This window comes from Nicotiana attenuata, unplaced genomic scaffold (genome assembly GCF_001879085.1).
Source record: "Nicotiana attenuata strain UT unplaced genomic scaffold, NIATTr2, whole genome shotgun sequence".
Classification (NCBI taxonomy): Eukaryota; Viridiplantae; Streptophyta; class Magnoliopsida; order Solanales; family Solanaceae; genus Nicotiana; species Nicotiana attenuata.
In genome coordinates, this window is record NW_017670472.1 from 110,941 (window position 1) to 129,429 (window position 18,489).

An 18,489-nucleotide genomic window follows, 5' to 3' on the forward strand; every position below is an offset into this window, starting at 1 on the left:
AAAATCAGCTATTTTTTAGTAGTGGTGCGTCTCCTAGGGGTAAACTCTTAATTTAGGAAGTGCGTCTCCTAAAAGTATATCCTGAAGAACCTAGACTAGGAAGTGTCCTAGGGGTGAAACTTAATTTAGGAAGTGCGTCTCCTAAAACAAAATATAACCTGAAAGACCTATGCTAGGAAGTGCATCTCCTAAGGGTGAAACCTCAATTTAGGAAGGGCATCTCCTACAACAAAATATAACTTGAAAACCCAGACTAGGAAGTGTTTCTCCTAGTGGTAAAACCTCAGTGACTCAAACTCATATGATCCAAACTAGGAAGTGCGTCTCCTAGGGGTAAAATCTCAATTTAGGAAGTGCATCTCCTACAACAGAATATAACTTGAAAACCCTGACTAGGAAGTGTTTCTCCTAGGGGTGATGTGTGATCTTTTCAATTGCCTTTGCATAAGCAGAATTGGGGCATTACACCTGAAAAACTCAAGCTTCCAAGCTTTGATATGAACATAGCTTCCGTCCCTGTTTCAGACAAAGAAAACTCGTGAGTTTAAACATGGTGGTTGGTTTGTGGCCTTGACTTTGCAGGCGATTGCTCCTTCACTTGCCATGATAACCTTGATTTCAACTTGAAAGACCTTGCCTGTTTATTGACTAACCACTTCCTCTGTCACCCTTATCACAGAAAATACCTCTGATCTGTTCAAACCCAATACCCTTTTATCTGTTGCATTGCTCATGAATTGACCTATACCGAACCTTTGTATTTTACATGAATCCCAAAACACGTTGATTGTTGCCAACTCAGTGCTCCTACTGTTCTTTCCTAACAAATACCATTTTGATGCGCAAGACAGATTCCATTTTGCGCAATTGGAAAGCTGGTAGCAAATTTTGAAGTCATTTCTCACTTGTTTTTACCAAACAGACTCAAGAAGAGGAAGTAAACAAGACAAAAGGAACATAGTAAGGGACAATCAAAAGAGATGATACCTAACAAGAAAATTACAAAGTAGAAACTTATCAGATATGGACACCAACTCTAATGACCATGACATGCACCTTTTGATTAAGTGGCCTAATCTGTCAAGCAAGTCTAATGTTCAACTCTTGTTGTCCCTCTGAGTCGTGAAACTGGGCTTCCATGCTCCGATTATCCTATCTGATTCACGGTCCTTATTCGACTTGTAGTGCCCGAAGGGTTTTCACCATCAAGCCTCTCTCATTTTGTTCTTTCTCTCAACTTACCGTCGCCTTATGGTGCCTGTGAAGGTTTTCACCGATAATGCTCTCTCATTTTTGTTTTCCTTGTATAGAACGGAGTGTTGCTCCTGATGTGAATCATACCTCTAACTCGCTAGACTTGGCACTACACAAAGATTGATCGGAAGGTCTTTCTTTGGACCGTAATGTAGGCTTTTGGATAGGATTAGAAAGAAAGGGTATCATAAAGGCTCAAAAACAGCTTAAAAGGGCTCGAAATTACAACTTTTGGAATCAGATCTCTTACAACAACCACAACTTCTGCCCCAGTTTCTTTGCTTGGGGACTTTTGAATTTTTATTTTGATGGGACCGAACCGTGAGGCTGCCTACATATCCTTAAAAGGAATCAGGTCGAACGTAGTTCAAGACACAGGAATTGCTTTGTTTTTTTTTTTTACTTTTCTCTCCTTTTTTTTCTTTTTCTCTCTTTTTTTCTCTTCTTTTCTTTTCTTTTCTTTTCTTTTATTTTCTTTTCTTTACTCTTTTCCCATTTTTTCTTTATCTTTTTCTCTTCTCTTTTCCTCTTTCCTCTCTTTTTTTATTCTGTATCTGTATTTCTAAACTCTGCTTCTAATTCCAAAAGAGGGATATGAAAGAAAATAAATAAGGCTCTAAGGGGGCAACAAAGGATAAAGTGTTTAGATAGCAGAATAAAATGCCTTCGTCATTCCAATCTTCAAAGCATGCCAAATACAAACAACACAATTAAACAAACCAAAGAAATCATACATAATATCTTTTGACTGCATCAGAATTGATAGCCATATCCACACATTTGCCTTCTACATCTGTTAAATACAAAGCACCATTGGACAACACTCTCGTTACCACGAACGGCCCCTGCAAATTTGGGGCAAACTTGCCTTTAGCTTCAGCCTGATGCGTCATGATGCGTTTCAATACTTGTTGACCCACTTCAAATTTCCGGGGACGCACCTTCTTGTTGTATGCTCTTGCCATTCTCCTCTGATACAATTGACCATGACAAACTGCCGCCAGTTTTTTTCCGTCAATTAGACTTAATTGCTCTAAATGGGTTTTGACCCACTCATCATCATCAATTTTAGCTTCAGGAACAATCCGAAGGGATGGAATTTCAACTTCCGCGGGTATCACTGCTTCAGTACCATATACCAACAAATGAGGAGTTCCACCTACTGAAGTGCGAACAATAGTGCGGTAACCCAGCAAAGCAAAAGGCAACTTTTCATGCCATTGCCTAGAACTTTGTACCATCTTTCGAAGTATCTTCTTTATGTTCTATCTGCCCCAGTTTCACACAATTCGGGACTTAAGTGATCTCAAAATGCCTTTACTTATTTTCCTCAAATGTCCCTATCATCTTCAAAATTGTTTTATTGCTTCATGACTAAACTAACTTTTAAGACCAGGCTAAGAATTACGCGTGCATGTCATGTCACTAGAATCAGCATGAAAAGACTGTAAAAGGAAAAGAGAGCTAAACAAACTGACTAGAAATAACAGAAAACAAGCAATTGCATTAGACAGACGGTGAAAGGGTTTAAACAATAAAACAAGCAAAATACACTAGGGTTACAACCCTGGAAAAACCTAAGTAACACTAAACGAGCTATTACGACTAAACAAACTAGGCAGAATAAAAGGATAGAAGGGTTTGAGTCACAAGACAATATCTGGATTACAACCCTGAAAATAACCCGGACAACAAAACTGACAACAAAATAAACCACCAAGACTCCTCCCCTGCTAACCAAGAAAGGAGCGTCTTTCCAATTACCAAGCTCGGCATCTTAGCCACTGAGTTCCACATCAATATCACCAAGACCATTACCAATTTCAGTATCATTAACTTCAGTCATCAAGTTCCTAAGAGGATTCTCATACTCCCTATCGCCACGCATCATCCCTACAAAGTGTGCATCATCATGTGCAGGTAAAGGATTCTGCGTGATATTCTGGGTGTCACTTTCCTAGATCACAATTATCCCTTCTTGAATCATTCTTTCTATTTCCCTTTTCAAAGCACGACAATCTTCAATGCTATGACCTTGGACATTAGAGTGGTACATGCACCGTACAGTAGGATCAAAACCTTTTGCATGTGGGTCTGGAGTATAGCCGAGGAGCGGCTCAATTAGGCCAGAATGCTTTAACTTTTCAAACAAGCTTGTGTAGGACTCCTCGATTGGCGTATAACTATTTCTTTGCCTTTGTTTCCCTCCCTGCCCCTATTTTCTAGGGTTGTTGGGTGCTCGAAAATGTTGTGAAGGCAAGAATGCATTATGCGGTGCTGGCACTCACCACAGGGATTGACCCGGTGGTTGGACAGATGACCGGACATTGTTCGGAGGATAATACTGAGGTGGATTATGTAGAGCTTGGGGATAGGTTTGGGTTTGGGGTTGGGGTTGAGGCTGGGTATATTGGTGAGGCAGACCCGTCGGACCATGTCGTGATCCTGAGACAACCATGGCAACATTATCATGTTCCTTCTGACTCAGCAAGCTTCTTGTATCGTTCTGAATTGCTTGTGTTGTGGCTTTTAAAGCAGAATAGCTCATGATCTTGCTCGACTTCAGCCCATCTTCTACCATTTCTCCCTTTTTTACCACATCATTAAAAGGCTTACCCACAACCGAGATCAAATGCCCAAAGTAAGTTGGCTCTTGAGCTTGAAGAAAGTACTCGACCATCTCGTTTTCTTCCATCGGGGGATTGACTCTGGCAGCCTGCTCTCTCCATTTGAGCCCGTATTCCCTAAAGCTTTCAGTAGGCTTCTTTTCCATCTTGGTGAGGGACATGCAATCCGGGACAATTTCTATATTGTACTAAAAGTGTCGGACAAAGGCCTGAGCCATATCGTCCCATGTGTACCACCTGCTAGCGTCTTGGCGGGTGTACCACTCCAGAGCTGCCCACTTAGACTGTGACTGAAATACGCCATCAATAATTTGTCTTTCCCACCGGCGCCTCTCATCTTACTGCAGTAGCCTCTTAAATGGGCCATGGGATCTCCATGTCTGTCATACAAATCAAACTTTGGCATCTTAAACCCAGCAGGCAGTTGGATGTCAGGAAACAAGCACAGGTCTTTGTAAGACACGCTCATCTGGCTCCCTATCCCTTGCATGTTTCTTAAAGACTGCTCTAAGATTTTCACCTTCCTGGATATCTCATCTTGCTCCACTGTCTTAGCAGGCTTTTCAGTTTCACCGGGAGGCTCAAAATGAGGAGCGTGAGAGTATGGATCCGAGACCTTGAAAGATGGTTCTGGAGCACAGTGTTGGGCATCAGGGACTTTGAGCACAATCTCGTTAGAGGATCGAGAAAAAGTAGCTGGTGGAGGAGCAACAAAAGCATGAGTGGCCAAAGGAGCGGAATATGAGGTGGTTTTGGCGGTAGAGTGTGAAAAGGTTGTAGGGAGATATCAGCAGCAGTGGGAATCTGGATTTGTGATAGTGGTGGGATAGTTGCAAGGTTTTCAGTGTAGTTAGTGGGGAATGAAGGTGGAGGATGCCCCCTGATCCAAGACTCATACATTTCTGCCATCTGATGTTTCAACCTTTGGACCTCCTCTTTCAATTCAGATTCCGACTCCACAAACTCCCTCGACGGGTCAACAACTCTTGTGTCCAAGTCTTTGTTAGCCATGGCTACCTTGCTCTTTGACCTTATGTTGTATGGAAGAGTTACCGGTTTAAGAACCACAAACCAACCACCCTTCTACTCAATGGAGATAACAAAAAGGAACAAAATGAGGTCATCACGTTAGCGTTAGGGCATTTAACAACTGCAAATATCACATTGTGTGCAATGCACCTAGCAACAATTAACGGTTCAAGAATGACTTCGAGGGTCACAAGGTCACTTTGCATCATCCCAATTTGTTCATTTCAATCTTCTCTTTTCTTTGCTTTTCTAGCATTTGCTTGCTCATTTTCCCTCCCCTTTTTTTTTTCTAATTACAGCTCTTTTCTTTCCTCTCATTTCTCACATCCCATAATTTCACCTCTTTTTTTTTTATTTTTTTTCCTTTTTTTCTTTTAATTTTATAAAAAATGATTCGATCGAACCCTATGTAGGTTGCGTACGTATCATGACGCCATATGAATCAGATCTTTGCATAGTTCAGGAAAAGTAACTAAAAAAAATAAATATCTTTTTGGATTATTCATTTACAACTTTTTGATTTTCAAATATAAAACAGGAAATACAATAACGGAAGACTTGACGAACTCAACTATACTATGACAAACTCTGACACCAACTAAAAGAATCAGTACTGCTGAACATGACTATAAAGCACAAGACAACATAAAAAAAAATCAGACTCAAAACATAAAAAGTATCCTTCAGACAGCTCCTGAATGCAGCGATCCTGACTGGATGGTCCTGGGATGTCTGTCATGCTCAAACTCCGGTAAGTAGATCCACACCTGTATGAGAAAACTTAAACCAAATAGAGTTAAAGATTTAGAACACTATGTGAGACAATAACACTCCCTATTGGACACATGCAAGACATGATCGAGGCTATTTTTGCAAAATGGCTTATGTGGCCAAAAGGTGGCTAGAAGTGCAAACTCAACAAAACACCTTTAGGACATGGAAAAATTACTTGTAGAAATGGCCTATGTGGCCAAAAAAATGGCTAAGCATGCAAATTCAACATAATGGACCTTAAACTGAGAGGACACCTTGTCGTGGACCTAGGACTCTAAGACATGGGTTAATTGAACCACTTTTGCGAAAATAGTCCTATTTTGCAAAACGGCCTGTGTGGCCAAAAGAGGTCGACATGCAAATTTGACAAGGATGGACCTTAAAGTAAAGAGACACCTAATTGTGGATTTGGAGACTCTCTTGACACAATTAAACAAATCACTTTGCGAAAATAGCCCTATTTTGCAAAATGACCGATGTGGCCAAAAGTGGCTAGACATGCAAGATTTGGCTAAGACCCCGCGAAGCCAAGAACCTAAGTCTCACTAGTAAGACCGAACCCTATGTCGGCTGCATACGTGTCCCGCCCCGAAAGAGAGAATCAGGTATGCGTAGTTCAGGAAGATTGGATACGGGCGAGAATTAAAAAAATAACTTACATAGAGAAAATATATTTTTTGTCTTTTGTTTTGAAAAATGATGAAACATGTAAACTCTTTTTGGATTTTCTCTCTTTTTTTTTTTGGAAAATGATGGGAAAGTACAAAATCTTTTTGGAATTTCATGCTTTTTTTTTTGTCTTTTTCTTAAAAAAATGTGAAAGAAAAACATAACTGGACCCTACTTGCTTTATTTTTTTACACTTCACCCTTTTTTTCTCATTTATCCTCAAGCCTCCTTGATCCGCCAAATGACCCCCTTTACCCTTGAAAATTACAACATGTAGCACATAGGATGCACCCGGGTGATTTTTTATTTTTGGGTACACCTATCCTAGACGGACCCAACCCCTGAGTCCCCAAAGTCAAATGCACATGATGCAAACAAACGTTCCTAATAGGGATCCGGCATGAGGCCGTGTTATTCTAAGTTTAAAACCTGGGTGTATTGTTCTAGACCTGGCCTACCCAAGCGGACAACTCGGGCCGGGGAGGGGGGCAGCGTACCGGTAACCAAAAGATCATCCGGCTTTGCAACTTGTCCGAACCTCATTCTAAAATAGGGTACGACACTAACAAAAGAGAAGTCACGCCAGCGTGCACTTCCCAGAAGATTAGAAGAGAGGGGTTTCATAGCAGTTTATATACAGTTCAGATAATATCAAAGGGGTAAAAGCTGCATTTAGCACATTAAGCCCAAACATGTAATAAAAATTAGATAATAAATAAAAGCCAAATATAATAATTATTCTAAGATCAAATTCTTGAACCCTGAACCATAGATTCTGGGTTCTTATCCCCAGCAGAGTCGCCAGAGCTGTCACACCTCCTTTTTCTACCCCGCAAGGGTATATAAGGGAGTTTTTTCCAATTTAAGTGACAATCAAAATGGGATTATTTTATTTAAAATTTAGAGTCGCCACTTGGGATAATTTATGGTGTCCCAAGTCACCGGTTTTAAATTCCGAATCGAGGAAAGATTGACTTTGTTTTACAGTCCGCAAAACACAGAAATCCGGGTAAGGAATTCTGTTAACCCGGGAGAAGGTGTTAGGCATTCTCGGGTTACGTGGTTTTAGCACGGTCGCTCAACTGTTATCATTGACCTATTTATCTGATTTTAAAATATTTTTTGAAACCTATGTACATTTATCCCTTTTAAAATCGCTTTTAATAATCCGATTGTTATACAACTAATTATTTGAGTACACATTGCGAATCATGTCACGGAAACCGTACCCACAACCCACAACGTGTTTATTTTATTAACAAGATTAAATTGTGGCCGGGTCACATAAATGTACCCTGGATTTTAGAAATTAAGCATCACAACTACGTCACGGGAACCGTACCCGTAGCTATGACAATTTATTTAACTAAACGCGCCTAAAGCAAACTACGAGAGTTCAAGGCATTTTCTACGCTAGTTAAGATATCGATATGAGGGCCATAGACTGGGTGATTGGATGGCACACCTCAATTTTATTAAAGGAAAAGCATTCAACTAAGTGAACTACGTATATTCATATTTAAAACTAATTTGAGATTAAGTATCACAACCACACCACGGGAACCATACCCGTTGTTGTGATGATTTAATTACGTGCCTAAAAGTTTGCCTAAGAAAAATGACCAATGAGGTAAATTAAACTGCTAAAATGATCCAAAAAGAATTTCAAGTCCATTATCGACACAGTTACGAACTAAATGACCAAAAAATGATCAACCATTTTCTACTATATTTAAACAGTAAATGAGCTAAACTAAAATAATTCCCAGTTAATAGAACTAAAGATTCAGTTAAACTCAACAAAAAGAAATGAAATTGAAGTGAATTAGTAGATTATGATATTAGCAAAAGACAAGAAAAGAAACGAAAAAGCTTACAGTAGAGGTGTGATTGCTTGAAGAAGTAAGACTCTGTTTTGTAGGGTGTGTGTATTGCAACAAATGAAAATAAAAACTTAACCAAACAGCTCTCTCTCTAACAGAGCCTCGCGTCGGTAGAGGGAACGGCGATATCACGGCAATTCGAGAGATGACAAATCGAACGAATCTGAGATGTTTAGAGTTCGAGCTTGCCGGAATTTCGACCGGAGAAGAAGAAGCAGTGGCGGAGAAGGCGTGGAGAAGAAGCAGCGATGGGGAGTTCTCTTGTTTTGGCACAAACGGCTGCTTTGAAGAAGAAGACAGCCCTGAAGATTTTTTGGTTGTATATCAAAATCAGAAGAAACGGCTCCTAGATCTAGGGTTCCATTATCTTTGTTGTGTTTCTAGGTCTTTTTGTTCTAAAGAAGAAGAAGAGAAACGACTGATGTCTTAGGGATCTAGGGGTCTCTAGGTTAGCTGCTTTATATCCTCCTTAGGCGTTAGGTTCTTCTTCATGAAGAAGATGACATTTAGGGTACCTCCGTTCAAATCAGAAACGGCTCCAAGGTCTAGTTGCTGTGTCCTTTTGGAATGCTGCCGTTTTGGGTTTAACTTTAGCTCTCCTTCACGTTTTTTTTTCTTTTGTGTCTGGTGTGTGTACTTTAGAAGAAAGGGTCTGTTGGTTTTCTCTTCGTGGAGAAGATGAAGAAAGTCTGATGGGGGGTATCTCTCAATCCCAAAACGGCGGATCCTATTGTCTAGGGTTTATAGGTCTAGGTCTAGGGTTATTTAAGGGTGAAGGTTTATTTTAGGTTTTAAAATCTGATGGGCAAAAGTATTAGGCTTTAAAACTTGGGCCTTTATAACCAAATTTGCTTAAAATTAGCTTAATTAACCAAGAATCTATCCACCCTACATCAACTCTTGCTTATAAAATAAAAAACAAAGATAAAAATACTACCAAAGTATTAATTATCCCCACTTAAGTAGAAATAACTATTAAAATAAAACTACCCATTTAAACAAACCTATTTTTTGTGACAAAATAAAGTAAAGGAGTCAAAATTAGTTGAAATAGCGATATTAGGCCTAAACTAAATATTTACATGCTAAAATATATAAAATCTTGGGGAGGGTCAAAAACCACATGTTTACATACTATTCAAATCTTGGATTAGTGGGATCAGTTTTTTCCGTTAACATAGTTTGCCTACAACAACAACTATCAGTCGAGTATCCAGATGGCTCTGTATGAAGCCTTATTTGAGAGGCGATGTTGTTCACTTGTGGGTTCTTTTGAGCCTAGGAAGGCTAGGTTGTTGGACACTAATTTGGTCCGTGATGCTTTGGAGAAGGTGAAGTTGATCTGGAAGCAGCTTCGTACAACACTGTCAAGGCAGAAGAGTTATGTTGACAGGAAGGCTTGTAATGTGGCATACATGGTGGGTGAGAAGGTTCAACTTAGAGTTTCACCCATGAATGGTGTGATGAGGTTCGGGAGGAAGGGCAAGTTGAGCCCTTGGTATATTGGTCCTTTTGAGGAGCTAGAGAGAGTTAGAAAGGTGGCCTACAGACTTTCTTTGCCACTTGGTTTATCGGACTTCACCCAATGTTTCATGTTTCCATGTTTCGAAAGTAATATGAGTATCCTTCACATGTATTATACTTCAGCACGGTGCCAGTGGCCATTTTGGACTAACAGGTTCAAAACTTAATCAAAGAATATAGCATCGGTGAAGGTTCATTGGACAGGTCAGCTGGCCGAGGAGACTACTTGGGAGACCGAGCACAAGATGCGGAGCAAATATCCTCACCTTTTTTATGCCCCAGGTATGACTTTAAACTCGTTCGAGGATAAAGGTTTGCTTAAGAGGGGGAGGATGTAATGATCTGGCCGACCGTTTTAAGTATTTTAGCTTCATTTCCCCTATATGATGCTTTACATATGCAGAAATGTTATTATGTGACTTGCAGACAGTTGGTTTGCTTCGGGGAGGTTTTGGATTGAATAGGGACACTCAGTCTCAAGGTTGGATGCTTAAGTTGTAAGAGTTGATCAGAGTTTTGACTTTTGTGTAGACGACCATGGAATGGTATTTTGATGGTTATAATAGGTCCTTATGGTGATTTTGGACTTAGGCAAATGTTCGAATTTGGTTTTGGAGTTCCATAGGTTGATTTGGTTCTATTTGGGGAAAGTTGGAAAGTTGAAGGTTTGGAAGTTAATAGGTTTGACTGGGAGTTTACTTTGATGATATCGGGTTCGTATTATGGTTTCGGGAGTTGGAATATGTCGTGTGTGTTATTTGAGACTTGTATGCAAAATTTGAGGTCATTCTGAGTTGATTTGATGTGGTTATACATGTGTTTATGGAAGTTGGAAGTTCATTAGTTCCTTAGGCTTGAATTGAGGTGCGATTCATGGTTTTGATATTGCTTTGTGTGATTTGAGGCCTCGAGTAGGTTCTTATTTTGCCTCATGACTTGTTAGTACGATTGGACGAGGTCCCGGGGTCCTCGGGTGTAATTTGGATGAGTTGCAGATCCTTTACCATGTTTTGGGAAAACTTGTTCTGGTGTTCTCACACCTGTGAGGGTCTGGCCGCAGGTGTCCGCAAATGCGGACCTGGAGCAGCAGAAGTGAAGCTGGGCTGGAGGAGGTAGGGACTGCAGATGCGAAAAGCTGGGGGCCAAGGAGAGGATGCATCTGAGATGAGGAGACAACAGAAGCGGGAGCGCAGGTGCGATTGGGGTGACCGCAGAATTGGTCGGGTTTTAAGTGAGACTAAAAAATGTGGTATTTGGGACTGCAAATGCGAAATCACTCAGTAGAGTAAATAGTTTCGAGGGTTTGGTCATTTTTCCTTATTTGGAGTTGTGGACCTCGACTAGAGGCTCCGGGGAGGATTTCACTACAATTCAAGAGGTAAGTAAACTTTACTCAAATTGATTATGGATTATTACACCTAGTTTTTGTGAATTAAAAGTGGAATTTGGAGATTTTGACTATGATTTTGGAGAGTGAAAATTAATGATTTGAGGGTTTATTTGATGTTAGATTTGAAACACATATATTTGGGCTCGTATCAGAATGAGTGTTCGAGATTTGTGAGTTTTGTCGGGTTCCGTGGTGCGGTCCCGGGGTTGGCTTTTTGGGTTGACTTTGCATATTTGAATGAAGATCTTAGCTTTATTATTTGGGTTGTTTCGTATGGCTTTTATTTATGATATTAAGTTGCTTTGACTTTATTCGAGTCGCTCGGTGGTCGATTCGCATGGGAAGGGCTTATTGGAGTATTGATTCACGCACTTTGAGGTAAGTAATATATCTAAACTTGGTTTGAGTGTAATTAACCCTATGGACTATGATACTTGAGATATGATGGGTGACGCACGTGCTAGGTTACGTGTTGGGAGATGCGTACACCAGTGTATTCATGATCCGGGTAGACTTTAGGCTACTATGAGACTTGTTTTCCATCATGCCTCATTATTCCCGTGTTGTTTTCTTTCTCTACCTATATGACTACTTGAGATGTTAATCATGCTAGGGATCATGTCTAGGTTATGTGCTTACCTGTTGAGACATGTTAGGGCTATTGTTTCTATTTTGAGATATTTGCGTTGATAATAGTCATATTCTTAGTCATAATTTTTTATCTGCATGTTATATCTCAACCTCTATACATTATTTGTATATCATATCATATGTTGTTAATGCCTTCTATATGTGATATAGTTTGGGTTGAGTTCAATGAGACATGAGCCATTGAGAATTGGGCGGTTGATGACTGATGTGGACATAGAGCGGTATTGTGATTGATATTTGGATGGGGTTGCACACCAAAACGGATTGATATTTGGACCGGGCTGCATGCTGCAATGGTTATATTGATTGTTGGCTTATATTGGATCAGCGTTTGGGCAAGGATCCGCCCCTCTGGAGTCTGGTATTCAAAGCGAGCGCAGGCATAGGGTCAGATATGTTCTTTGGTGAGGGGCAGTTGTGCCAGGCACCCTGTCACGCCCCGACCTCGTGGAGCGCGACTGGCGCTCAACCAAGATAACCGGCCGAGCAAGCCCACTAAACCTCTTTCTACCCAAACTCATCCACGAATAAAGAGAAGACATATTTTCGATAATTAGACAATAGATCATGGGTACAACACCTATTCATTACCATTAGTTACTTTCATTTTAAAGTCTGAAAATACACATATTTTCATAGTTTGAAGTGGAACAAGTGATTTCAAACATAACATAACTAGTTTGACTTTCCCAGCACCAATATATAACCCACACTACGTTTACAGAGCCTCTAATAGGTACAAAAGAGTACTATGACAATGCCTGCAACAAGGCCCCGACTATACCTCAAACACAAGACACGAAGAACAAAAGATACATGACCCCGAAATGAAGTAGGGCTCACCAAGTCAATTGGAATAGAGTGTACTGCTATCACTGGTCAATGCCTCCCGCTGGTCGCATTATGGACCGCATAATGGTCCTAAAATTAGCTCAAGTTTCTGCTTCACTCTGCGGCAGATCTGCGGTCCGCAGATTAGTTCTACGATCACAGAGTGGACCGCAGAAACGCACTGCACTGCCAAATATTTTCTTCAACTCCCCTACACACCCAAAAATGATAAAAGAATTTCTACTGTCATCAAACATATTATCCTCTTTCGGCACCATGAAACCATGGATTCTAGTAAAGAAATTTACGGAGCCTTACATCCTCTCACGCTTAAGATCATTCGTCCTCGAATGAGGGTCAAAATCCATCATTAGCATCTAATGTGGCCCAACTGTTAATTCACACACACACTAGCCGTTTCAAATTTTGGTTAACTCCCTAAATTACCAAAAATTTCGCTAGAGTCTCCCCAGTAACTGGGCCTATCCACCTGTTAGAGAATCCCAGAATCCTTCTTAACAACATATACATAATCCAATGACACAATATAACATAAAAACAACACCAACCATGGCCTCATAAGCAATATATTACCAGAAAGGAACATCCTTAGCATAAACTGTACAAGTGATACATAATTCATAGGGAACAATTTTGTAGAATGATTACATAGCTATTCAAACAAATAAGGGTACTTCTTCTTCATTTCTTCCTCGGCCTCCCAAGTAGACTCTTCAACTTGTTGGTTTCACCATAGCACTTTCACGGAGGCAATTTCTTTATTTCTCAATTTCGGACTTGCCGATCAATAATAGAAACTGGAATCTCTTCTCAGTTCCTCATTAACCTCAATAGTCTCAACCGGAACAATGAGTGTCGGGTCTCCTACTTTCTTCAACATAGACACATGAAATACCGCGTGCACTATGACATCTCAGGTGGTAGCTCAAGCTTGTACGCCACCTGACCAATCCTCTGAATGATTCTGTATGGTCCGACATACCTCGGATTTAATTTCCCTTTCTTACCAATTCACACTATACCTTTCATGGGGGAAACCTTCAAGAATACCCAATTATTTTCTTTGAACTCCAAATCCCTACGACGAACATCCGAATAGGACTTTTAACGCTCTGAGCAGCTTTCAATCGCTCCTTAATGATATTAACCTTCTCCATAGCCTGATGCACGAGGTCTGGTCCTATCAACTCTGCTTCCCCAATCTCAAACCACCCATTGGGAGATCGACATCTCCTACCATATAAAGCCTCGAACGGTGCCATCTGAATGCTAGCATGATAAGTGTTGTTGTAGGCAAATTTTATGAGTGGCAAATGATCATCCCAACTACCTTTGAAGTCAAGAACATAAGCACGCAACATATCTTCAAGCGTCTGAATAGTCCGCTCTGCCTGCCTGTCGGTCTGTGGATGAAAGGCTGCACTAAGATTCACCTGAGTACCCAAACCTTGCTGAAATTTCTTCCAAAATTTAGCTGTGAATTGTGCCCCCTGATTAGAAATGGTAAAACTAGAGTGCCATGCAACCTGACTATTTCTTTGATATACAACTGAGCATACAGTTCCGATGTGTCGGTAGCCTTAACTGACAAGAAGTGTGCTGGCTTCGTGAGTCGATCCATAATCACCCAAATCGAGTCAATCTTATGAGGGGTGCGAGGTTGTCCTACCACAAAGTCCATATTGATCATCTCCCACTTCCACATTGGGATTTCTATGTTCTGCGCCAGCCCACTGGGCCTTTGACGTTCGGCCTTCACTTGCTGATAATGTGGACATTTCACCACAAAAGTCCGTTATGTTCCTCTTCATATCATTCCACCAGAAAACTTCCTTAAGATCATGATACATCTTTGTAGAACCTGGGTGCACGGAATACCTGGAATGATGAGCCTCGGTCATGATTCTTTCCCGAAGACTATCCACGTCTCTATATTTGGAACACATAATCGGCCTTGGTACCTTAATGTACCATCATCGATGCCAAGAGAAAAAGCCATGGTCTTATGTTTATGAATCCACTTCTTCAACTGTAGCAGTAATGGGTCGTTGTATTACTTCCCTTGACTTCCACAAAAAGCGATGATTCATCCCTATTTTGCACAATCACCCCTCCTTCACTAGAGTTTGCAAGACGAACTCCCAAACTAGCCAACCGATGAATCTCATTGGCCAACGACCTTTGATATGACTCCAAGTGGGCTAAACTACCCATAGATTCCTAATAAGTAGGGATTTTGACTACATATTTGCACTCTTTTACTTCCGTTTAAGCTCAAAATTGCTTAAAGGTATTCCCGAAAACTAATGAAATGTGCTTACTTGCAGGAGTATTGGAATATGAGTCAAAGAGATGAAAATCAACTCAAGAAGGAGTAATTTTGGACAAGGACTAAAACAAAGCAAAAAGAGCAAAATACGAATTGTACAATTTTGAGTGCGGCCACAGACCATGAAGAAACCTCTGATAGATTTCCTTTGTAAAGTGCAGACCGCACAATTATTGTGCGGCCGCAGAAGATGAGGTTTAGAGAGATGGGATTCTGGGTAATGAAGGAGTGCGGACCGCACCATTATTGTGCGGCTGCAGAATTCAAAAGTGCGGCTGCACTTAGAAATGTATGGTCCGCAGAAGTCTCTCATGTCAAGCTCAAGTTCAAGAGTGCGGCCGCACTTAGAAATGTGCGGTACGCGGAATCTGAAGAAGTGCGGCCGTAACCTAGAATTGTGCGGTCGTATAAGTCCATCCTGTCAAGTCAGATTCAAAGTGCGGACCACACAAAGATTTGTGCGGCCATAGAACCTCTGCGGGGGCAATTTTGTCTAATAAATTTAGCTGTGTATAAATAGTCTTTTTTGTCAAAATTAGGTTAAGTTCTAACATCTGAAAGTTTGTAGCCATTTTTCATTACTGGTTTTAGTAACTTTAGCTTACTTTAGTGATTAAAAATTAGATTATTGTCTTTTAATCTTGCAATATGAGTTTAACTATCATTTCTTCTTTAATTTCTTCATTTTTGTCTATGAGTGGCTAAATTTCAAGCTAGGGTTATGACCCAACCCTACTGTGGATACCAAATGGGTGTTTGATTTAGGGCTTGTTTGTGATTGAGTGTGTAATATTTAGCCTAGTTCTTGCTTTAATCTAAGAATTAATGGCTGCGAACATGGATTAAAGCCTATTTGACTTAGACTCTACTTGAGAAAGAGAGACTATGTCTAGGAAAACTTGGCTAACAAGGAATTGGGGTGAACTCAAGAAATTGATAGCCCCAATTTAAGGGTTGAATCTAGAGATAGTAAGACCCGACTTGAGCATCTATCACTTGTTTTGTGAATTACCCATTCGGTCTTGAGAAAGCCAAATTGGGCAAAACCACTCTAACTACCGAGAGGTATCGAGTGGGTAATTGCGTGTGATTACTATATTACAACCCAACCAATCAAACCTACCATAAAGACCACAATCCATTAGGTAACCACTTAGGTGGAAGTCACAACCCTATATCTTTTATAATCTTGAAAAACAACAACTGCAAAAATATCGTTCTCTAGATTTTCATTTACAAACATTAGCATAAAAATTAGAAGTAGAAAGAAACAACCAAACATGTGGAAGTGCATTTTGGGCACATCATACACTTAGTCTAGATATATACCTAATCAAATATAAGCTTTCTATGGATTTAGCTATATATTTAGTTTTGTGTGTGATTTGTCTTCCTTTCCTTTCGAGTTACTAATCTTTTTGTGAAACAATTGTAGGTGATACAATGGCTCTTAACAACAATGATCCTATTGGAAACATGCCATTGGGGGATGACATAGATGATGACCAAGTTGATGAGGTTCCTTTCGAACCTCAAGCAAATAGACGAGGCCGGCCGCCTCAAGACAATGTTCCCTTTCCACCCCCACCTCCTCCAAGAGCAGCGGCACACTAGGTGTTGCCGAATGAAAGATACACAAGTTCCATAGTCCGTTCCAGCATTAGGGAGGTAAATTTTTAAATCAAAAATGTTATTCTCATGTTGTTGGAACAACGGGGATTCTTCACCGGGGCTCCGAATCAAAATGCGTATAAGCACTTGAAAGGGTTTGTTGGCACTTGCTGGGAGAGTAAAAAGACAAACGTCTCTGAGGATGCTTTAAGATTGCGGCAATTCCCTTTCTCTCTATGGGGGAAGGCTTTGGATTGGTTAGAGAGGTTGCCAAATCATTCTATCCATACATGGGATGAATTGGCTGAGAAATTCATTTCGAAGTTCTTTTCTCCCGGGCAAATGGCAATGCTTAGGGATGAGATTCTAGCTTTCAAACAAGAACCCAATGAGCCTTTGCATGAGATATGGGAAAGGTATCGTACTATAGTGAAAGAGTGCCTGAACAATAACATGACGGAGGCTATGATTCAACAAACTTTCTATAGGGGATCAATACTACCAATCAATGTATGGTCAACCAACTTGCCAGTGGGAATTTCATGACAACGCCGTATGCGAAAGCTTGTAAGATTCTTGATGAAATGGCGGATACTTCATCGGCATGGCAAAGTAGAGCAAATGTTCTTCAGGCAATCCAAATGTGATTCACTTGCATAAAGAATTACATGATCATGGGCAAGCAATTGCTGAGTTGACCACCACAATGAATCAACAAGCCAAAGCTCAACTTCAACAAGTGTAAGGTCCCAAACAAGTTAATGCAATGGAGGGAGTTAGTATGATGGTAAACAAGAGAAGGCAAAAGGGTCCTCAAGTGCAAAATTGGGTTGAAAATTATGTGCAAGATGATAGTGGATTTGATGAAGATGGACAACACAATGAGCAAGAGGAGGAACTACAATATGTGAACAACTTCCAAGGGCAAAGAAACAACAATCAAGGCCGAAATCAACAACAATGGCGACCACAAGAAAATCAAGGAAATATGGTATTTAAGCAATCAAGGTGGTTGGAACAATCAAAACAACCAAGGGAAATGGAACAATCAAACCAATCAAGGTAATTAGAATGGTCAAAATAACCAAGGTAATTGGAGTGGCAATAATCAAGGCTATTGGGAGGTAACAACCAAGGAGGGTGGAACAACAACAACAACTGGTGGTCGGGTTTTCAAAGGCCCCTGATGTTTCAACAACCAAGCAACCCACCTCCAACAATGAGATGGGTCGAATTGAAAACATGTTTAAACAAATGATGGAGAATAATGCCGACTCCGATGCTCAACTAGCCTCTCACAACACTTCAATTCACAATTTGAAAGTTCAATTGGGCCAAATCTTGCAAGCTTTGAACACTCATCCTAAGGGGGCACTACCAAGTGATACGGTGGTGAACCCGAAGGGTGGGAACAACACAGGACATGACATGGCCATGACTATAAGGAGTGGAAAATATGGGGATGCAACCACCTCAAATCAAAAGAAAAGTGTGGATGATGAACAACCGATACAATAAGATGAGATGCAAAGCAATGAAGTGCAAGCAAATGATGAGGTGAGAACTGATATTGATGATAATGTGGAGGAGACTCAATAAGAAGTGAACCCGTCTAGGGAGCACATTGTTGACATACGAGAACCAATAGTGCCAAAGGCTAAGGCACCAATGCCAAGGCCTCCTCCTCCATATCCTGAAAGGCTTGCCAAAAAAATGGTGAGAACCAATTTAAAAAGTTCATTGACATGATGAAGAGTTTGTCTATTAATGTGCCATTGGTTGAGGCCTTGGAACAAATGCCGGAATATGCAAAGTTAATGAAGGACTTGGTGACAAAGAAGAGGTCAATGAATTGTGAGAATATAATGATGACACATCAAGTGAGTGCAATTGTGC